The sequence below is a fragment of the Sus scrofa genome, chromosome 3, assembly GCF_000003025.6.
Source record: "Sus scrofa isolate TJ Tabasco breed Duroc chromosome 3, Sscrofa11.1, whole genome shotgun sequence".
NCBI lineage: Eukaryota > Metazoa > Chordata > Mammalia > Artiodactyla > Suidae > Sus > Sus scrofa.
In genome coordinates, this window is record NC_010445.4 from 97282545 (window position 1) to 97306120 (window position 23576).

General features: G+C 51.8%; 2 long non-coding RNA genes across 2 annotated transcripts; one reads left to right on the forward strand and one right to left on the reverse strand.

The window, feature by feature from the left end:
- LOC106509839 lies at positions 1965–8791 on the reverse strand. The gene is made up of 2 exons (XR_001307760.2): positions 4786–8791; positions 1965–2763 (listed from the first exon to the last, which is right to left on the reverse strand). It is a non-coding gene; the product is annotated as an uncharacterized LOC106509839 (long non-coding RNA).
- LOC106509842 lies at positions 2770–23013 on the forward strand. The gene is made up of 3 exons (XR_002342744.1): positions 2770–3897; positions 8813–8950; positions 22896–23013. It is a non-coding gene; the product is annotated as an uncharacterized LOC106509842 (long non-coding RNA).

The window sequence follows — 23576 nt, forward strand, 5'->3', positions numbered from 1 at the left end:
TCTGGAGCCAGGCATCCTGGTTTGAATGCCAGTTCTGTGTGACCTCAGGCAAGTCGCTTAACCTCGCTGTGCCCCAGCGTCCTGCCTCACAGAGCTGTTGTGAGAATTACATAGGTTTATATATGCAAAGCATTTAGCACAGCACCTGCTCTGCAAGAAAGTTGTCAATAAATGATAGCTGGAAAGGATGTCTGTTTCCTGCCAGAAAGGACCTGAGAAATGTCTTCCAATGGGGCTTGTGGCTCAGCTCTCAGCTCTGGCCTTTCAGACTGAGCCAGCAGCTTCCAGGCCACCTGGGAGCTGGCTGGAGACTCAGAGTGCCAGGCCCCCTGGGAGTCCTAAAGCAGCAGGTGGGGGGAGGGGCCTGTACACTGTGGCCTGTAGCCATTTGTGGGGTGGGAGTCCCCTAAGCCCCCATCCCAGCCTCAGACTGGTCCACCACCTGCATCCTCTGTCTTCTGGCCTTGCCAAGGCCCCTCTGCCTTGCAAGGCTCCTGCAGGAAGAATGCCTGTCAACTTTGCCACCTCAGTGCCCACAGCTCCTATTTTCCTAGAGCCTCAGTTCCTCAAGAAGAAAGGGAATAAAAACACCCACATCCAGGGAGGTCAGGGATGAGCAGTGCACCACCGAGGCAGCCAGTCAGGGCTGAGTATTGCTACTGGCTGCACCCCAGGCCTGGTGGGTCCCGCCTGCCATGCTGGAGTCCCCGCAGGGATGAGGGAAAGACCTGTTGATGGAGGGGGGCTGGGATGAACTCTGGGAGCTGAGAGGGAGCACAGTGACCTGGGATGAACTCTGGGAGCTGAGAGGGAGCACAGTGACTGGAGCCGGAGGGTGGCTGGTGCTTCCCCAAAGCGGCCTGAATGAGGGAGGAAGGAAGGGAGGGCGAGCTGAGCACACCCTGGGCCCCAGAGGAAGTTGAAAGCCAGGGCCGTGGTGTGACAGTTCAAGGGCCCTATACCACAGCGCTCCACTCCACCCGCACCTGCTGACGTCAGTGGGAAGTGCAGGACCCCGGCACCCCACCCCACTGGCTCTGGGTCTGTGAGGCAGGGTCCCAGCCTGGAGCCTCCCCCGGCTCGTCTCTGCACAGGTGGGTGGCTGGTGGTCCCTTGTGTCTTTAGGTCAGCATTGCCCTCTCCCTGAATGAAAGGAGCACCTCTTCATCTCACCCCATGGGCTCACCTCTCCCAGGTGTGACCCTAGAGTCTATTAAACACCTGTTATATACCAGGTGGTGACACATCCACAAGCTCATTTAATCCTTCACAATACCCAGAGGAAGGCATTTTACAGATAAGGAGACCACCTCAGAGAGGTTCAGTAACCTGCCTGAGGTTGCACAGCTTGGAGGTGGCCCAGCTGGCCTTCCAACGCAGGCCCCCCGACATGGAGTTCCTCCCGCCACCTGTGGGCAGGTGGATTCATGGTGGAGGTGCCCTCAGGGAGCTGGAGCAGCCGGCCCTCTTGTTTGTCAAGGAGGAAATGGACACCCAGCACTGGGAGTGAGTGCCCCAGGCCATGCCACAGGCTCCTGGCAGAACCAGGCAGGATTAGAGAACTTTCTTTTGGCACTGCCTGCCTGGTAGGAGGGGCTCTGCCGGGAAGTCTCCTTCCTTTACTGCCTCTGGGTCTCTGCTCAGAGGCTACCTCCACAGAGAGAAGCTTTTCAGGGCAGTTCCAGCAGAAGGAGAGCCCTGTCACCCTCATCTCCTGGCCCCGCTTTATTTTCTTTCATGGCACTTATACTGTCACTTGCAGTTTTATGTGTCCAGTGATTTGTTTATTGTCTCCCGCCTTCCCTGCGACTAGAATGTGAGCACCGTGACTCCAGCAGGGTCTGTCTTGTTCCCTTGCTTATACTGGTACCTGGCACACACTCAGCAGTGTTTTGTGGAATGAATGAATGACCGAATGAGAGGAGTCAGTAGGTAAAGGATGAAGCTGATGCTTACGGGGCAAGTTTGGTGTGAAGACAAACTTCTTAATGGCAAGCTAAATAGATCCTTCTAGGTGGAGGAGGGGAATGAGCAATAATTTAGAAAAGGGAAGAGGCCACGTACAGCCATGTGGTCTGGTACACAGACCATAAAGTGAGTGGTCCCCGCCCCCGCCAGTTGTACAGTTCTCAACTCATACAGCAGTACCTGGCGCCCCAGGGGATGGGGAAGAACCCGACAGTCTTGGGCCCCTCGGCGGGGATGAGCAGAGGCAGCTCTGCAGGTGCCTGCAGCTGGAGGAACAGGCTGTACCTTCCACGAGGACGCCACGTGGTCGTGGTTAGCAGTTTGCCATCCGGTGGCGTTGTCACCACAGACAGTGGTCCAACCAGGGGGAGCAACTGTTATGCTGTTAGCAATCTCTGGTGCCTGGAGTGCCCAGCGGGACGCGGGTGGGGAAACCACCTTGACACACCCCACAAACACCGAACGCGGTGGACGAAGATAATCGAGACAGCGGGAGGGAGGGCTGTTTCCTGAGGCAGCTCTGGAGGCGGAGGACACTGTGTTCCGAGACGTCTCCACTGAGCAGAGGGCTGGCTGAGCGACCGGTCTCGGCCTCCCCCCCTCCCCAGCCCCACAGGCTGGGCACAACAACAATCAGCCTGTGGTGGTGGGGCCCGGCTTCGATGAGTCACCTTGCCCACAGCGGGCCTTGCTGGGAGATGTTATCAGCGCTTCTGCTCACTTAATTCCCTGGTTGACATCACCACCGCCTCCATCCTTTCCTTCTCGGCACTGCAGCCTGCAGCCTGGCGCATCCTGGAAGAGAAGGCGGTGCAGGGCTCTTGCCAGGAGCTACCAGGGCGGGTAAATTAGGACCCTCAGCTCTTTGGCCTTTAGCCTCCGGGCGCTTGGCTTAGTTCCTTGCTGCACACGGGCCTGGGTTCATCTCCCAGGAAATGCCATCTGGAGTCAGGTCTGAGAGACACCGTCCCACTCCCGCCCCGTACCTGTCCCCTCCCTCCTGTTCAGATGTGGGCCAAGCTGCTCCCCTGGGCAGTGTGTCCAGACCCTGGGGTCCAGTCCCCGAGTCCAGCCCTCCGCTGGCTCAAGCCTTCGCTCCTCAATTCCATCTTGTGCAAGCCCAGCTGCCTCTGACTGCGCTGCCTCCCTGTCCAGCCACCCTGCCTGGGGATACAGCTCCCTCAGACATCCTCCAGCTCCTTCCTCTGCCATCCCCCGCTCTCGGGGCAGCCTCCTGGGAGCCCAAGCCAGTCCCTTCCCTCCGTAGCCCAGCATTCCCTCTCTCCTCCCCTCAGTGTCACTGTTCCAGTGCTGATCCAGTGTGGTCAGTGGCATACGGAGGATGCTATGGGCTCAGCAGAGTGGTGAGTGACAGGGGTGACCAGAGACTGTGCTGTTCCTCCCTTTAGAGACGGACAGCAGGGGGGCGAAGCTCGGTGCCAGGAGAGAGGCTCAGGACCCGGTCTGTGATGGGAGGCTGCCTGAGCCTGGCCTGCCAGGGAGGCGGTGAGGGAAGTGGGTGGGGAGGGTGGGGAGAAGAGCCAACCCTTTGAACTGCCCCAAGAGCAGCCTCTGTGGCCTCAGGAGACAGCGCCTCAAATGTCGCTGCCCCGGGCCAGGGAAGGGGGAAGAGGAGGTTTCTTAACACCAGTCACTTTTACTCTAGTTATTTGACCAAAACGAATTGTTCTTAGAAGGAAGAAGAAGAAGAAAAAAACAACAACAAACAAAAAACCAAAAAACCCACCACTGAGGTCACTTCTATTACCCGAGCAGCTGAGGGAAAGATCCTGCGAGCAGATAACGTACCTGGGCCAGGGCTCTCCCCCAGCCCTCACCCCCTGCACATAATCTCGCCGCCTGGCCACCCTGCACCCAAACCCCAGCTGCTGCCTTGGCATCCTGGAAGGTTCTAGAAGGCTGTTCCAAGTAAGAAGGGGTGGGCCCAGGGGGAGGCCTAGAGGAGCAGGCCTGGGCTCAGCCCCACACACCCCAGTCTTGCTGGGTCTCTGCTTCCCCAAATGAGGGGACCCATTGAGGAACCCTTGGGATGTTAAACTGTGTGAAAGTGCTTGGCAGTGACCACTAGCCAGCCTTCAGGCTGGGGTCCTGGAGAGAAGGGAAAAGGGAGTTAGGGAGGGTTTCCGAGAAGAGGTTACACCGCAGCAATTTAGAGCATGAAATCAGTTGACTACATCTGCTCTTAGAATCTTTTAGGTTCCTTTTCTTTTTTCCTTTTCCTTTTTTTTTTTTTCTTCCCCCTTCGGCTTTTTAGGGCCGCACCCACAGCATATGGAAGTTCCCAGGCTAGGGGTGAAATTGGAGCTGCAGCTGCAGGCCTACACCACAGCCACAGCAACTGGGGATTCAAGCCTTGTCTGCAACCACCACCGGATTCCTGACCCACTGAGCGAGGCTAGGGATCGAACCTGCATCCTCGCAGATACTAGTCGGTTTCATTTCCCCTGAGCCACAACCAGAACTCCTTCGGTTCCTTTTTGACCCCAAATTTTCTTATTAATGCTCTCAGCGATGTGCACACCTTGAGAATGAAGGGTGCCATTGCTGAAGCAGACTCAGCTTGTGTCTGCTCAGACCCCTGGATCCTTTTTCAAGTTTGAGAACCCAGGGTCCTAGGCTTAGTCTAGTGGGTGTTCTGCTGCAGTACTTCCCTTCTTGGCTGCAGACTAAGCTCAAATTCTAGTCAACCCTGCCCGCTTTCCTCAGAGTGTAGCCTGATTTTGGCTGTGGTTTGAGCTCTTTTCCCCTCTACCCCTGAGCCCCCAACTCACCTACACTTACAGAGCACACGCTTACCTCAAACGCCTTTATCCCAGACGGAACCTGCTATCTTTCTCTCACGAGTCCCTTCCTTCTCTTGGGTGCTAAGATCTTAGTTTGTGGTAAGACTCCCCACCCCTGAAGCCAGAGGCTGAGTCATCCTTGACCACAGCCTTCTGTCCACCTCATCTGATGAGCCATCTCATCTGGCGGATTCTAACACTGGTATCTTGAGTCTTCATCCCCTCTTCCCCATGCCTCCTGCCCCCCAGTTTTTGTAATAGTTGAGAGCCTCATCTCTTAAGAAAGGCCAGGAGAACCAACTGGATCTCCTGGGCCGTCCTCCAAACAGCTGATGTGATGGCACCCGCCCCTCCAGGTGGCTCCCGCCTGCCTCTCTGCCCTCATGTCGCAGCACTGCAGGACGGGAACAGCCCGCGGGCCTGCTGGAGACGGCCAGGCTAGAATGGCTTCCTTACGTCCACTCAGGCTGCTGGGACAGCCCTTCCCTTCCCGTCAGCCTGCAGAGCGTCCCCCTCCTCCAGGAGGCAGGCCTCCGACTGGATGTCTTAGGTGGGTCACTCCTTCCTCAGCGCCCCGCTCCACTCTGTCCATTCTATGCTGAGTTTGAACTGCCCTGTGGTGCGTCCCCAAGACATAACCTCAGCCTTCATCCTCTCTCTACCCGGTCCCCCAGCCCACCAAAAGCGTGGGATCCAGTTTTGCCCCTTCCCTGCTAGGGGACCTCAGACGAGTTACTTTCTCTCTGAGCATTCGTGTTCTTGTCTATCAAATGGGGTAGTATCACTACCTACTTCCCAGGATGGGTAATTGAGCCAGTCAAGTGCTTGGCACAGAGCCTGGCACAGCATGAGAGGGTAGCAAATAGCTCTCATGGTTTCCACTCTTGTTATTAATTACTAAGACCTGGGAGAAAGTGCAGATAAGTCAGCGCAGCTGACACCTCAGCCCTTCCGCTCCTGAGACTCTCTGGCACAAGTAACGCGGCCCCTTCGCCCCCTCTGCCCTTATTCAGGGCTCTCAGTGCATCCCCTTTCTGGCTGCCTGCTCTCGCCACCTAGATAGGGGCATGGGCTAGGCTTCCTTGTCTCCCAGGACCCAGTGCTGTCACATGGGGCTGTGACAGCCAGTGTCAGAACTGTTTTCAGCTTGCGAGTAGTGTGGGCTGCCACGCTCATCTCCCTTATGGCCACTGCAGTGGTTTGCTCAATAAGGCCCCAAAGTGTGCCCCCAACCACACAGGGAGTGAGGTGCTGAACCAGCGTGCTGGCAAACCCAGGCGTTCTGGCTCCAAAGCCAAGACTCTATCCTTTCTGCCACGTGGCTGTCCCTTCTGGTCTTTTTTGCATCTGTATGATTCAGTCTCCTCATCTGCATAATGGGCATAAAAATTCCTTCTCCTTCGTCCAGAGGAGAGGCGAAAATGGGGTCAGGATGGGAGGTGGAGACCTTGCCAGGTCCAAGGCAGGCAAGCCTGGCTGGGGTGAAGGCTATAAGGCGATAAACAAGAAGTGAGGGAGGCCCGTCCAGTCTCCACCCTTCTAGCGGCCCAAGTCCTGTGCCTGAGTCCACAGTGCCCCCTGCTGGCAGGTCACCCAGAAGCTCCCTGTGGGCAGCACCAGCCCCAAGCTTCTTTCCCTTCAGTGACCACTGGGAAGGTGTTGCCTCTGCCCTTAGGGAGCTGAGTCTGAGGTAAATGTGCACCCATGGCTCCGGAAGCCCAGATTAGGGGTGGGAGCCAGGGTTTCTATCTGAGAAGGGGGCTTCCTAGGCTAAGGGGTCCAGCATTTTCCTCTCGTGAACCTGCTGAAATCTCTTCCAGAGAGAAAGATCTGTAGCCTGGCAGGAAGCTGGGTGGTGTGCTCCAAGCCTAGCAGCTACCCCTTGATTAGGGCCACCTCCCACTCCCCCCACCTCTGCTCTGCAGGGACCATGGGGGAGACATGAGGTGTGGGCAGATGCTGAGAAATCAGGCTGGGCCCCCTCAACAGCACCCTCGCCACGTGGCGATGGTCCTCTCAGCCCTCCAGAGCCCAGGCCCACCTTCTCCTTGTCAGGACTTGTCTCCCATGAGCCACAGCTTCATCATCTCAGCATTTCCTCAGCCTGATTCTGTGCTGGGTGCTGGGGATTCAGGGAACAACCACCCCTAAGAACCCTCTCTGCCACCCCCAGGAGCTCCCCCCACCCCCACCCCACTGTCTTCCTTCCCACTCATCCCCAGTATCTTTCTGGCTCCTGGCTCCAGGACTTGCTCTGGAGGAAGGCAGCCTTAACACCCCAGATTAAAATCCAGCCAGCTGTGAGCACCCTCCTGCCCCCTCCCTGGAAAGTCTCCACTCACCTCCCAACCCTGAGCTCTGCTCACTGTCTTTGAAACTTTCCTTCCAAACTGCATCCTTCCTGGAAAGTTTATAAAAGGACCAGATAGCAATCCTCCTCTTCCAGGAAGTCTTCCTGGGTGGATCCCAGCCTCAATGATTTGCCCAAATTCAGTCTTTTCCAGGATCTCCTGGCACACACTGCTGGGTCCTGGGTACATTTATTGTCCTATCTCCTTGACAGCAGCTCCAGGCCTCAGGAGGGAATACCTGCACCATCCATACATGATCCCTTTACCTCAGTGCTTCTCAGCTGGACACAGTTTTGCCCCCAGGGAGCATTTGGCTGGAGATAATTTTGGTTGTCACAGGAGGGAGGTGGCATCGCTGGCATCTAGTAGACATGAGAGATGCTGCTGAACATGTTCCAGGGCCCAGGACAGCCCCCACAACGAAGAAATATCCAGCCCCCAATGTCAAGACTGTCATGGTTGAGAAACTTTGATTTAAACAAATCCACAGATTAAGGATTAAAATAATGGCCAAAATAGAGGTAGTGGCTCATGCAGGGGAAAGAGGCAGTGCAGGCGTCTCAGACCAGACACCAACTTCCCCCCACATGCCTCCCACACCCCTTTGTGGGCCAGTGGTGTCTTGTGTAAGTGGAGGCAACCTGACCCAGAGGAAGAGGAGCCAGCGCCTGCCTAGAGAGTTCCTGGGGAAGTGGGCCTTGTGTGGGGAGCCCTTTGGGAGCAGGGGGTGCCTCATTTATGCTATCTGTGAAATGGGGATGGGTGCCGCCTTCCAGCTGGAGTGGTCAGTCATTTCCCCCCTGCTGATGGGCAGGAGCCCTCCTGAAGAGCTGAGGCTGGAGTCCCAGCCCTCAGCCCCTTGAACAGATGTGGGGGTTATTGTGGCTCCACTTGCCCTCCCAGGAAACTGCTGGAAGAACAAGAACCCTTTGATAGGCTTCATCAAAGCTGCCTCCATGTCCCCTGGGGGCTGACTGGTGGGTGGTGGTGGGGCAGTAAGAGCCTCTAGCTGGGAACAGCTGTGAGGCCCCAATGCAGAGGTGGAGGCTATGAAGGGTGCCCCCTCTTTGGCTGGGGTTAAGAATGTCCCTGAGGCAGGTCGCCTAGGGGAGCCTCGAGGCCCTTCTCTGCATCCTCCCTGGGTGGCTCGGGTGAGCAGCGCTCTCAGCACCGAGCAGAGCAGCCCTCTCCTGTTGTGAAGAGCTCTTTCACTGTGGCTCTGACTCCCCTGGGGCAGGGGTCTACGAGGAGGGCCGTGGGGGAGCCAGCCCCCTTAACCCCTGGGGGTCCCTGAGGCTCCCGTTAGGGGACCGGAGTGAAGTCTTCCTGGGGCTCCCAGACCTGCCTCACTCAGGGGCCAAGCCTGTCTGGAAACAGCTTGGTCTTTGAGGAGAACAAGCAGGAGGCAGAACTAGCATAAAACCTCTCTGCCAGCCAGAGCCCCTCCACGACTTTCCACGATGAAAACACGGCCCCACAGCTCCTCCTACGGGGTGGGGTGTGCGCATGTGCATGCGTGCACACATGTACACGTGCTGCGGCCACGGGTCTCCCATTGTGGCCGTGGGGGTAAGGGTGTCATTTGGAGTTAGTGCTGGGGCCAAGTGCTGGAATCTCTGCCGAGACGTTTGTTTAATTCCTCAGTTTCCTCATCTGCGAATGAGCCTAATGACAGTTCCTCCCTCACAGGTTGTCGCTAGTGTTCCATGCAGTACCATGTGCAAAGCCCTGTGCCTGGGGTATAAAGCTGGCGCCCAGTACAAAGGGCAATTGTGGTTGCTGTTATCACCATCGTGGGGTACCGTCTTTCCAGATTCCAGTTTCTAGGTAATCTATTGCTTCAGCCTGGTGTGAAAAGCAAAGCACTTTCAGGGCGTTTTTTTAAAAAGCATCTGGAGGAGGTATGGCTGGGAGAAGCTTTAGCCCCAGAGCGCCTTGGACATTGGGGGTTCAGTGTGACGTCCCAGATGTGGAGGGCTGGGGATGCGGCTGAAATTGGCTGTGTTCCTGCTGCTTTGGGAGCATGTGTGATTTGTGCTCAGTTTGGGTGTGTGGCCCGGCCGTGTTATGCACTCTGGGTGTTGGGAGGGTGCTGGGTTGTGTTTGCTAAGTGGGAGCTTTTCCCTGTCCTGTGAGCCCGTGAGGCTTTCTCTGTGTGTCTGACCCTCTGGGTTTATGTGCCTCACTGTTTCCACCTAACTATCTCTCTACCTGTCTTTCTCTCTCCTTCTCCTCTCTCTCTCCCCCTTTCTTTTGTTTTTAAATTTTATATTTATTTATTTTTTTATCGAGGTAACATTGGTTTGTAACACTGGTTTCACGTGTACAACATTGTTTTTCTACCTCGATATACCACACAGTGTGCTCATAGCCTTCGTCTGTCACCATATAGTCGCTCCCTTTTACCCCTTTCGTCCTCCCCACCCCCTACTCCTTCCCCGGTGGTAACTGCTACTCTGTTCTCTGAATCTAAGTGCTAGTTTACATTTGGGTTTGTTCGTTTATTTTGGTTTTTGTTTGTTTTTAGATTCCACATAGGAGTGAAATCATTTGGTGTTTGTCTTTCTCCATATGACTTATTTCACTTAGCATGTTACCCCCAAGGTTCGTCTATGTTGTCACAAATATATATATATTATATAATATCTTTATCAATTCATTGTTGATGGTGCCTCACCAGTTCTTAAAGGCACATGTCTGTGCACCTCTCCTTGGTTTTGCTGCCGTGTGTGTTTTTGTGGGTACCTGGTCTTTGGGTCCTTTTCCCTGGTGTCCCTGTAGGCTTGATCTGTGGGAGCCGCAGTTGAGTGAGGGGCTCCAGGGCTGAGGGGGATGGAGGGGGACAGGCCGCTTCCTGGGGAGGGCTGGGTTTGGAAGCCATGTTGGGTTTGGACACGTCCTTCTCATGCAGGCAGAGGTTAAAGATTCTTCTTGCCTAAAGTAAATGGTACTTACTAAATCTAACTCTGAGCAGAGAGGGAGCTTAGAGCTCTTCCCTGGACCAGTTCTTTCATTTTACTGACTGGGGAGGGGGAGTCCTGAGACCAGCAGTGACTAGGAGGGTGGAGGTGTGCACTGCTAGGGCTGTGGGCTGCTGCCAGGCATCTCCTGGGCCTCACTCCCTTCCCCAAATGGTCCATTTCCAGGACCAGGCCTCAGGCAGAGGTAGGAATCTCAGCTGGGAACCTGGGCTGGACCTTCAGCTGGGCCTGGGCGGGGCCTTTTCTGGGAACAGACTCTTGGAGGGGATAGGGTTTCCCCAATAAACAATGCATCTTTTTTTTTTAGAATCCCAAATATTGCATAGGACATGCTTATATTAAAAATGATTTGCAGGAGTTCCTGTTGTGGCGCAGTGAAACAAATCCACTTAGGAAACGTGAGGGTTCCATCCCTGGCCTAGCTCAGTGGGTTAAGGGTCTGGTGTGGCCGTGAGCTGTGGCATAGGCTGGCAGATGTGTCTCCAATTTGACCCCTAACCTGGGAACCATCATATGCCACAGGTGCGGCCCTAAAAAGCAAAATAAATAAACAAACAAACAAATAAATAAACGTTGCAATTCTCACTTAAAAATGAAAAAATGTAGATATAAAAAAAATGATTTGCAGAGTTCTCGTTGTGGCTTAGCGTGTTAAAAAACCTGACATAGTATCTATGAGGATGTGGGTTTGATCCCTGGCCTTGTTCAGTGGGTTAAGGATCCGGTTGCTGCAAGTTGTAGTGTAGTTTGTAGCTGTGGCTCAGATCCAGTGTTGCTGTGGCTGAGGTGTAGGCCAGTAGCTGCCGCTCTGATTGGACCCCTAGCCTGGGAACCTCCACAGGCTCTAGGTGTGGCCTTAAAAAAAACAAAAAGATTCACATTGGTCTGAAATTCAGAGTTAACTGAGCATCCTATGTTTTTATTTGCAACTCTATTTCAGGGCCAGGGGACTGGGGGCTGGTGAAGAAGTGGGGAGGATTCAGCCACGTTCCACCCACGGACAGTTACCCCAGGTCCACCCAAGTCAGCTTCTACCTGTTGAGTGTTTCCTGGGGCCAGCCTTGTGCCAGGAGCAGTGAGGGTGACATGCTTGGAGACCCATGGCTCTGCCTGAAGGCCCACATGCTCCAGCTCAGTGGGCCTGGGTGTTGGAACAAGGTCACTGCCCAGGGTCTGGAGACCAAACTGGTCAACAGGAGCTCTCCATTTTCCAAAAGTCAAGAGAGATAGCATTGTGATGAATAAAATGCACATTTGTTTAAAGGCAAGCATTACATAATAGCTTTTGGTTCTTAAGGCTTTTTCTCAAGAAAAATACCAAAAGTAATTACTAGGGGAGAAGGACGCTCTGGGGGTTTTCATACTGGAAGAAATCTGAGGACTATTAAGATTGAGGACTCTAGAATTTGACCTTTCATAGACTGTGGACCCAATGGACATCTGGTGAAGCCTATGGATTTTTTCTTGTAAAGGTTTCAAATATATAAAATCAAACCCACAAAACTGCAAAAGAAACCAGTGGTACAGAAATACAGATATCAAAACATAAGGGAAACAGCTTTATGAATGAGTAATAGACATGCTTCTTTATTGACGCTTTGGTGGCGATCATTTTAAAGTGATGATGGGTAGATATTTCCAAAGATTGGCCACAATTCTAATGTGATCTCAAAATGTCTGTGATTTCTATTGGTGACAAAGTCACAATTTCTGCAAATAACTGCTATAGATTGTTCCCTGCATGCACAATGGAAGGAAATGCTCACTTTCAGAGGCTAGTGAAAAATATATAGGTTTTTCCCATCCAAAGTCATGCATTCCTGAATTCTATCTACAGACCTCTTTGGGCTGGGGGGTGTTTATGGTCCTTAGGTTAAAGGCACCTGCTCTAGAGGGAAAGCCTGCAAGAGGGACTTTGAATAGAGCACAGGCGAGAGTCACTCATGCTCAGAAACTGGGAGAAATTAGACAGAAACATTATGAGCAGCCTGAGGGTGTGTGTCAGTGTGTAGACAGCCTGTGTCTACCCGTGGGACCCCTGGGAAGACCCTAAGGATGCTCCTACTTGCACTGCCTGAGCCAGCCTTGTAGTTCTTGGGTTAAGCATTGCCTGCTGTGTCCTCTGTCTGTCTGTCTGTCTGTCTCTCTCTCTCTCTCTCTCTCACACACACACACACACACACACACACACACACACACGATCTGAACGTCACCCACCTTCCAAGGGCAGCCCAAATATCCTCAGAAGAGCACCTGTGGGAAAAACAAGCTTGAACTTTATTCTGTTGTCAAGTACCCCTTGACTTTTATGCCATTGTCAAGTTCCCCCTGACCACTGAATCAGCCATGAAGAGGATAGAAGACAACAGCACACCTATGTTCACTGTGGCAGTCAAGGCCAACAAGCACTAGCTCCAACCGGCTGTGAGGAAGCTCAGTGACCTTGACATGGCTAAGGTCAACACCCTGATCAGGCCTGATGGAGAGAAGAAGACTCCTGACTATGATGCTTTGATGTTGTCAACACAATTGGGATCATCTAAACTGAGTCCAGGAGTTCCCTGGTGGCTCAGTGGATTTAGGATCTGGGGTTGTCACTGCCATGGCTCTGGTTACTCCTGGGGCATGGGTTTGATCCCTGTCCTGGGAACTTCTGTATGCTGCAGGTATGGTCAGAAAAAAAGAAAACTGAGTCTAGCTGGCTACTCCTAAACATAACATTTTTCACTATTTAAAAAAAGGCACGGGGGGGGGAGGCGCGGGTCTGGAGAGAAGGCTCTGAGGGGAGGGCCTCAGGCAGAGCTGGTAACCTGGTGAGAAGGAAGCCCTGGTTTTTTATTTTTATTTTTGTTTTTTAAGTGGTGGAAGGACTCACACAATACAAACACAAATGCCGATGTGAACATCCATAAGCAACTTGATAAGCATATTGTCACAGGAACGAGGACATTATAATGAGGAATTCATAAATAATGTCCTCTCACAAGTGTCAACTCTAACCCCAGGATGACTGCTTGTTAAAGCATTAAGCTGCTAATCCAGATTATCTGCATTCCAAATATTTGACACTGGAATTAATCTTGAACTCACTGTGGATCAATGCCTTTTTAAATTTTTTTTTTCTTTTTTCAAGGCTATTTGAGATATAACTGGCATATAACATTGTGTAAATTTTTTTTTTTTTGGTCTTTTTGGTCTTTTTCTAGGGCCACACCCATGGAGGTTCCCAGACCAGGGGTCGAATCAGAGCTGTAGCCGCCGGCCTACGCCAGAGCCACAGCAACGCGGGATCCGAGCCGTTTCTGCGACCTACACCACAGCTCACGGCAACTCCGGATCCTTGACCCACTGAGCGAGGCCAGGGATCGAACCCTCAACATCATGGTTCCTAGTCGGATTCGTTAACCACTGCGCCACAACGGGAACTCCCCGAGATCACTCTCTTGACTTATTTCAAGAGGCCCTGGTCCTGAGGAGACTGCAGGCACCTTTGGAATGAGGGGAAGGGAGGTGGCGGGGGGAGCAGAAAGGAGGGTGTATCCAGCCTGGGTTTTGCCTGGTGGGGTAAGACGACACAGGGTAAGATGCAGGAGGGAGGAAACCATGAGGAAGTTTCTAGAAATCTGGGCCTTTTGCCTCCTTTCTGAACTTCCCTTCTCCTTACCCCTCCTCCCATCCAGAACCAGGATCCTATTTCCTCTTTTTTTCAAAAACTCAAAACAGATTTAATCTTTGGGGATGGTTCTGTGAGGGAAACCTATAGAGGCAAATTGGTCTCTGAAGTTGAAAGAGAAATGTATGTATCTCGAGCGTCTGAAAATAAAAAGTCTGGAGTTCCTGTTGTGGCTCAGTGGTTAACGAACCCGACTAGGAACCATGAGGTTGTAGGTTCGATCCCTGGCCTTACTCAGGGGGTTAAGGATCCGGTGTTGCCGTGAGCTGTGGTGTAGGTTGCAGACGTGGCTCGGGTGCAGCCCTAGAAAAGGCAAAAAGACAAAAAAAAAAAAAAAAAAAAAAAAAAAAAAGAAAAGAAAGAAAAGAAAAGAAAAAGTCTATTTGGCATGTGAAACTTCTCACATCTCGAGCTGCTGGCCACCTGCATCCTGCCTGAGGTGGATATCACCTAGGGTCACACCCCAGGGTTGGTGTCCCTCCCCTACCCCCACCCCATAGGGATTTTTCAAATATAACCACATGGATAAGCCCTAAACTTGGGGAGGAGGTAGCCCCCTAGGACCCATGATGCAGATTCCGAAGTCCCCTTCCAGCCTAATGCACTGGAATCTCCTAGTTGCCATGGGGATTCTGCTGCAGACAATCCATGAGGTCCACTCTGGGCAGCCGTGGCCTGCTGGCCAGTGACCCTGCTCACTCCGCTTGGAGCTGGGGCCTCTGCAGTGCTTCATAGACTGGGCTTTGGGACGGAACTTCCAAGCCTTTGAGAGTTGTTGCCTCCTGTCGTTCTCAGTCATTCTGCAGTGCGGTCAGAGGTGGTGGTGGTCAGTGTGTGAACCATGTGCCAGGTGCAGAGAGGGCACAGGGTGACACAGTATGACATGTTAGGGTCACTGCCACATGTTGTCTCAGCCCCAGCTCCAGTGGTGTGGAAGGATGCTCCCTGACCGCGCATCAGTCATGGCTGTGGACGCGGAGCAGATAGTCCCACCGAGACTTCCAACCTGCTGGGAGAAGCTGTCTCCCATCCAGCATGGGCCACCCGTGTCTGTGGTCCTCGGAGTCAAAAAAACCTTTTCCCACCAACCTTTACATTCCACCAACCTGGTAGGTGACTCCACCTACCAGGAGTTGCCAGGCCAGCATTCCTCATACTGTCTTCTGAGCACGTCATGAAATGTAATAAAGTACCTTTGACCCTTGAACAACATGGAGGTTAGGGGCTCCAACCCGTGCTCAGTCGAAAATCTTTGTATAACTTCTAGTCATCCCTCTGTCTCGGCGGTTCTGCATCCGCAATTCAACCAATCGTGGATTGCGTTGTATTATGGTGTTTACCACGGAAAAAAACCAGAGTGTAAATAGATCTGCACAGTTCAAACCCATGTTGTTCAAAGGCCAACTGTGTTCTCCCACAGATGTGCAAAAGTAGCAATATTTTCCTTTAAAATTTATTTTGGAAAATATGTGTATGGAAAGTGACGAGTATGTGTGCACGTGGATTGTTATGTGATAATCTATCTTTGCAACATAAGATGTTCTATCCAAAGATGGCTGGAACTCACACTGGGGCTTGTGCATTGCAGGACCGATGTAGAGATGCTGTGGTCTGATACATTGGGAAATGCCGTATTGGACTGTGAGATCCTTGAGGACAAGAGTCAGGACTGGTGTCCCCCATAGTTGGTGGACTGCTACATTGGGGGTCCCCAGGGAACCACACATGTTCTGGTCTTTATGCTCTCGTATAGTCCTCTCCCACACTTGGAATTGGGCATGTGCTGGCTCTGGATGCCAAGCCTAGATCCGATGAGTGCTGGCTTCTCCTCTTGGAGCTTGTCCTCTTGAGGAAGACAGCCACCAAGCTGTAAAGAAGTGTGGGTAGACAAGTGAATGACAAGACAGCAGCACTGGGAGATTGTGAGGCCACGAGGAGGAGCTGAGGCACCAAATACCTTAGTGAGGTCTTCTTGGACTTTCTAGTCTAGCCCAGCTGAGTGAGTAGCATGAGCTGATATCACCCGGAGCAGAAGAACCATCCAGCTGAGCTCTGCCCAAATTCCCGATCCACAAAATCATGAAAAAGAACCAACTGTTGCTGTTTTGAGCTACTAAGTTTGGGGATAGTTTGTTTCAGAGCAATAGATAGTAGGCTGTAATAAATGTGTGAGAAATGGGTGGAAGGCAAATCACAGCTCCAGCTCTGGGGCTATTCCCTTGCTTACACTGGTCCTGGATACTCCTTAAGCCATGATCACATATATTTTCTGCTGTGATTCTTGTGATGGCTAATTTTACATGTCAACTTGACTAAGCCACGGGAGTGCCCGGATAATTGGTCAAACATGTTCTGGTTGTTTCTCTGATGAGATTTTTGAATGAGATTAGCATTTAAAATGGTAGACCAATAAAGTAAATTGACCTCCACAATGTGGGTGGGCCTCATCCAATCAGTTGAAGGCCTGAATAGCTCAGCTGGGTGGTTGAATAGAACAAAAGGCTAACCCTCTCCTGAGCAAGAGAGAATTCTCCTGCCTGACAGCTTTCAAGCAGGGAAGACTTTTCCTGCTTCTATGGCAACCTGCCGGCCCTCGGACTTGAACTGGAATATTGATCGGCTCTGCAGATTTGGACTTAACAGCCTCCACAACTGCATTAGCCAATTCCTTATAATAAATTTCCTTATCTGTAGATCTAGAAATTCTAGATCTCTAGTTATATGCTATTCATTTGTTTCTTTGGAGAATGCTGAATAATACAGAGTAGAGTACTTAGAGGCAGGTGCTGCTATAAATGAACCTTTATTTATTTATTTATTGGCCACACCTGCAGCATGGGAAAGTTCCCAGATCAGAGACTGAACTCTCACCACAGCGGTGAGCCACAGCGGTGACTTGAGTCATAGCAGTGACAATGCTGGATCCTAACTCACTAAGCCACCAGGGAACTCTCATATAAGAGACATTTAAAACATGGACGTGACTTTTGCACTGGGTAATGTGTAGAGGTTAGAAGAGTTTTTAGGTGCCTGCTGAAAAAATCCTAGATTGCTCTGAGGGACTGTGGGTGGAAATATGAACATTAAAGATGATTCTGGTAAAGACTTAGAAAGAAAAAGAGAGCTGTAGAGAAAGACGTAGATATATCATCATGAAGAGAACGAGGCTGGAACATAAACACTAACACAGCTTCTGGTGGGATCTCAGGAGGAACACACTACTGGAAGCTGGGAGGCAAGGCAATCCTTGTTATAAATTAGCAAAGACCTTGGCTCACTTGTGTCCCTGTATTTTGTTGAAGGCAGAACTCGTGTGCGACAACCTTGGATATTTAGTGGAGGAGACTGCTAAGCGAAATGTTGAAAATGTGGACTGGCTTCTCCTTACCGCTCAGAGTCAAATGTGGGCGGAGAGAGATACATTGAAGGAACTGGGAAGCAAAATGCAACCAGAATTCAAAGATTTGGAATATTCTCAGCCTCTCCATGTTTCAAAAGCATCATTGGGAAAAAAGACCAAGGGTGCAGCTGGATGATCACTCCATAAAGGGATTACCCACATATTTTGTCAGCCATCACAGCAGAAGCCAGGACTAGAGGCGGGATTATACTAGCAGAATCTCTGCCAGCGGGGACTCAAGGAGAGAGAAAAGGGAAGGAAGGAAGGCTGTCAGATTTCTGGAATTGACAGTGCCATAGAGTATCCAGCCTCAGACATGCTTATCCTTCGAGAAAAGGGAAAAAATGACCATGAATTTGATTGAGGGATCGTGGAGGCTACCACTCCCACCGCAGGCCCAGGAGACAAGGCTGTTTCACAGGGCAGGGCCACCCCCTCGGTTTCAGAGGGCCAGGAGGCCACCATTCAGTGCTGCAGGGGCAAGGCTGCCAGCGGAGCTGCGGGGGCAGGGCCACTGCCTAGGGTCATGGGGTGATGCTACTGCCCCAGTGAGCATGGGGGTGGGACCCTGACCTCAGGAGGATCACTCTGGAGCCTGAAGATCAAGTGGAATTTGCCTGGCTAGTTGTGGCCTGGCTTGGAACCTGTAACCCCTTCCTTCTTTCCACCTTTTCCCGTTTGAAATGGGAATGTCTGTTCTAGGCCTGTCCCACCCTCGCGTTTTGGTTGGAAGTACCTAGCTTGCCTGGTTTCAAAGGTTCACAGCTGGAGAGGAATCTTGGCTCAAGATGAATCAGGAGTTCCTATCGTGGCTCAGTGGTTAACGAATCTGACTAGGAACCATGAGGTTGTGGGTTCGTTCCCTGGCCTTGCTCAGTGGGTTAAGGATCCTGCGTTGCCATGAGCTGTGGTGTAGGTTGCAGACACGGCTCGGATCACTTGTTGCTGTGGCTGTGGTGTAGGCTGGTGGTTACAGCTCCGATTAGACCCCTAGCCTGGGAACCTCCATATGCCGAGGAAGCGGCCCAAGAAATGGCAAAAAGACAAAAAAGACAAAAAAAAAAAAAAAATCACACCTTGACTCTCACCCGTATCTGATTTAGATAACATTTAGCTAGACTTTGGACTTGGAATTGATGCTGGAATGGGTTGAGCCTTTTGGAGATGTTGGGATGAGGTGAATGTATTTCGCATATGAGAAGAATGTGAATTTGGGGGAGCTAGATGGCAGAATGTTATGGACGGAATTGTGTCCCCCAAATGTACATGTTGCAGCCCCAACCCCCCACGTGATGGCATTTGGAGATGGGACCTTTAAAAAAGAATCACTAGATGTGAACATGTGGAATGAATAAGCAAGGGGGTCCTACTGTACAGCACAGGGAACTATGTCCAATCTCTTAGCGCAGAACAGGATGGAAGATAGTATGAGAAAAGCAATGTATGGATATGTATGCCTGGGCCACTGCTGTACAGCAGAAATTGATACAACACTATAAATCAGCTGTAATATTTTAAAAATATTTTTAAAAAGGTCCTTAAGGTTAAATGGGGGAGTTCCTGTCGTGGCGCAACAGAAACGAATCCAATTAGGAACCATGAGGTTGTGGGTTTGATCCCTGGCTTCATTCAGTCAGTTAAGGATCTGGCGTTGCCATGAGCTGTGGTGTAGGTCACAGACACGGCTTGGATCTGGCGTGGCTGTGGCGTGGGCTGGCGGCTACGGCTCCAATTTGACCCTTAGCCTGGGAACCTCCATATGCCGTGGGAGTAGCCCTAAAAAAAAAAAAAGTTACATGAGGTCATAAGGGTGGGGCCCTAATCCAGCAGTACTGACATCTTTATAAGAGACACCAGAGAGCTCTCTCTGTCCTCATGTACACAGAGAAAAGGCCAAGAAGGTGCATCTGCCAGCAGAGGAGGGAGTCTCAGCAGAAACCAAACTGGTCGGCACCTTGATCTTGATCTTGATCTTCCAGCCTCAAGAACTATGAGAAAATACATTTCTGTTGTTTAAGGTTCTCAGTCTATGATATTTTGTTATGGCAGCCTGAACAGACAAATGCAATTCCCCACAACAGTTGATGAGTGAGCGGCTCATGCAGGCTTGGAGTCGAGTTGTTGCATTCAGTGATCCAATTACTCAGCCTATATTTAAGTTCGACTATGTGTCAGACACTGTTAGACTCTGGATTTCAGTGGCAAGCAACACGGTCACAGTTCCTGTCCTTGTGGAGATTATTTTTATTTTATTTTATTTATTATTATTATTATTTTGCTTTTTAGGGCCACACCTGCAGCATGTGGAGGTTCCCAGGCTAGAGGTCCAGTCGGAGCTGTAGCTGCTGGCCTATGCCAGAGCCACAGCAACACCAGATCCAAGCCCGTCTGCGACCTACACCTCAGCTCTCGGCAACGCCAGATCCTTAACCCACTGAGCGAGGCCAGGGATGGAACCTGCATCCTCATGGTTCCTAGTCAGATTTGTTTCCTCTGTGCCACGACGGGAACTCCTTGTGGAGTTTAAAGTCATGTGAGGGAGATGACCTTCGTCAGTTAATAACTCACAAGACATAAAATCATAACAGTGATGAGTGCTATGGGGGGAGGTCCCCTAGTCAGGAAGGTCAGGGAAGGATCTTGGAGAAGTGACACCAGACCTGAGAGATGAAGGGCGATTAGGAGTAAACTAGGTGGAGAAGAAAAGGAATGATGTTCCATGCAAAAGGAACAGCATGTGCAAAGAGTGCTTCCACCAAGGAGGGAATTGGAGGGTGTCCTGGGAACCAGGAGAAGGCCACCCTGTCTTTCTAGAGTGGAGAGAGGCAGGGTGGGGAATCAGGTGGGTGCTTCATGCTGGGAAGACCTCTGCATGACTTTATCATACGAGCGGCAGAAAGCCACTGAGCTGTCTTCAGCTGGGAGCTGTCCTGGTCAGAGTGGCGTTGACTGGCCTGGGGCCAACGGAGACCAACGTGGAGGCTGTTGCAGGGTCCGGGGGAGATGTGCTGGGGGTTGGGCCAGAGTGGTAGCAACGAGGTGGAGGGAAGGGCTAGACTGGAGAGCTATGTATTAAGGTAAAACAGCTGGCCTTTGGTGCTGCAGTGTGTATGGGAGGTGAGGCTGGGGAGGAGTTAGGGATGACCTCAAGTCCTTGAATGGAGCACCTGGGATGGTGGGGCCACCCAGTGAGGGAGAGAAGATGGGGAGGAACAGGTCAGGGAGGGGGGCAGCCACTTACGGACTGGGTGAATGTGGCAGGCACATTTCAACCTCTGCGTGCCATGGTTCCCTACCACGTGCTATGGGTGACATGATGTCTGCAGAGTCCGGCTCAGAGCAGGGGCTCCTGCGTATCTAGGCCCCTGCCTTTCCCTCCAGGCGGTGGATTGAACGGATGCTACTGTCCCCATTTTATTTTATTATTATTTTTGATAATTTGCATTTTTAATTTTTTTATTTACTTATTTTTTAATTTACTTTTTTATATACGTAAAACCTTTAATAGTTGGTAAGGGGGAACAAAGAACTAGCTCCACATCCTGGACAATCTGCCATCCTTAGGGCATGAGCTTTGGTTAGTTAGATCAGCAGTGGTGAAGAATATGGATTCAGTAATCCACACGTCTCCCTCGTGGGTGGCAGCACGACTGTTCACTATTACCTCCAGACTGTATCCCTAGCTTTTATTGATTTATTTTTATGATTTTTATTTTTCCATTTTTGCTGATTTACAGTGTTCTGTCAACTTTTTGCTGCACAGCCAGGTGACCCTGTCACACATACATGTATGCATTCTTTTTTCTCACATTATCATGCTCCATCACAAGGGACCATAGTTCCCAGTGCTATGCAGCAGGATCCCCTTGCTTATCCATTCCCTTACTGTCCCCATTTTAAGGATGCGGAAGCTGAGTCTCATCCAAAGTCCCACATTGTTGGAAGCAGGCTCACAGAGAGGTCATGGGAAGGACATTGCCTTTCTGCCAGGCTGCCCTGAACATCGGTTTGCAGATCCTGAGAGCTGCCATGATCCATTTATCAGCTGCTCAGTCACCATCACAGGCCTGGTATGAGGTGGGAAGAGGGGACAAAGTTCCGGCAGGAAATGCAGTTGGGGGAGGGGACAGAGGCGTGTTGGTGTGAGGGTAGGCCCCGAGTCCTTAGAAGGGCAGGAAGTGAAATACCAAACAGCCAACTTCCAAAATGTAGTGTCCTCACAAAGTTTGTTTTCCATTCACACAAAGTCCAGGATGGGCGCTCTGATTGGCAGGTGGCCTGCCTCTGGGTGGAGAGGCCCCCTGGCTCTTTCCATCTGCGGCTGTGCCATCTTCTAGAGCAAGAGGTCAAGGCAGGGGGCGGAGAGGTGGATGGGGCACATCTGCTTCTCAACATCCTCAGCTCAGAAGAGACACAGGTTGCTTCTTCTCATGCTCTACCAGCTCAATGGCAAAGGAGCTGGAAACATCCTCCAAACGGGTGCCTAGGAAGAGGAGACAATGAGTTTAGTGCCAAGCCTTGTTGAGAAGGGACATTTGAGCAAAGACAGATGCTGACATATGAGGACACTTGTGGAAGGGCAAAGGGAGCAGCAGGTACAAAAGTCCTGTGGTAGAGCTGGCCTGCCGCATTCAGGGCCGAATTGTGTGTGTTTTTTTTTTAAATTGCCTCACCGATGGCATTAGGAAGTTCCCAGGCCAGAGATCGAACCCACACCACAGCAGCAACCTGGGCTGCTGCAGTGACAATGCTGGATCCTCAACCTGCTGTGCCACAAGGAATTCCAGGACCCCAATGTAAACAATCCAGGCAGAGATGGTGGCAGTAGCAGCGCGTGGGGCGCGGGGAGAAGTGATGAGGCTCTGAATCCATCTGTAGGCAGATCCCTCCTTTCCTTGCTTCCCTCCTTTCTCAGTTTTCTAGAAGGGATGAAAGAAGACACACTGAGGCCTGTCTACTTCTGTGCCCTTTTCTGGAGGGTAAACCCCATGAGGCAAGGACCAGGCCTGACTGCTCTCCTCGCCCTCACGCCTGGCACTGGGAGGGCCCAAGGCCAATGTCTCTAACGTGTCCACGGAGCGAAGGTACATCCCCCTGAGTCATCAGTTTCCTGGGCTGAGCCCCGGCCCTGCTGGTCAGCATACTGCTCAGTGACCTGGAAGGCTTTCCTGGGGCCCGGCCACCCCCACCCCGACTCTGAAAAGACCTCCTACAGGAGGTCGGGGGATGCGGACGAAGGAGATGGGGCTCAGAGTTGTGAGGGCATCATGGGGACTCCTGCTGGGAAGACAACATCACAGGTGCTTCACAGGGTCTTGGATGTGCCCACCTGCTGGGTGCAGGAAGTGACCGGAGGCACTGACAGCTGTGCCAGGAGAGACCCCGGCTCGGTGCGGAAGCTTGCCTTGCCCCGCACCTTCCTTGGTGTATGGATGGACCCCCAGCGGCCTCTGAGGGGCCTGTCGAGCTTGGTCCCCGGGGTGCCCTTTACCCACTGTCCTGAGACACCTTTCCTGCAACACCCCTCACCCTGACCTTTTACAGACCCCTGGGGGCAGCTGCTGTTTCCAGCGACTCAGGCTCTGGGTGTCTCAGAGCCCCCGCCTTCAATTCAAAACGTTGCTGCAGGCTTCCGGCCTTCTCCTGAAGCCCGTTCTGAGAGCTGAGTTTCCTGTGCTCTCACGCCACAAATTAACTGCCTTTGCACTTTTCCCACAGGTTTTCACTCGTTCTTGTGGCAGCCATGAAGGGGTGGTGGTTACAAGCGTGTGAACTCTGGAATTAGACAGATTGGAGCCGTGTCGTAGCTTCTCCCCTTACGAATGGTCACAGGAGCAAAGCCCTCTGAGCCTCAGTTTGTTCATCTGTAAAATGAGGACAGTCATTGTAACGATCTAAGAGCTCGATTGTGAAGATTAAATTGAGGAAGTGACAAAACGCCTAGAACCACAATGAATGCAGTTTTTTTTGGTTTGTTTGTTTGTCTTTTTAGGGCTGCACCCACGGCATATGGAGGTTCCCAGGCCAGGGGTCAAATTAGAGCTGTAGCTGCCAGCCTACGCCAGAGCCACAGCAATGCAGGGTCTGAGCCGAATCTGTGACCTACACCACAGCTCACGGCAACGCCTTGGGATCCTTAACCCACTGAGCGAGGCCAGGGATCGAACTTGGGTCCTCATGGATGCTAGTCAGATTCGTTTCCACTGAGCCATGATGGGAACTTCCTGAATGCAGATTATTATTACCCTTAATAGCAACCCCGAAGAGAGGCAGGGCTCTCAGTGCAGGCCAGCAGCCCGCCGGCTCCGAGCCCGCTCCTGCTTCCACCAGCCTCTCGGGCAAGTTCCACTTCAGGCCAGAGCCAGATGAGAAAGCTCTGCGTGTGCTGAGCCTTCGGGG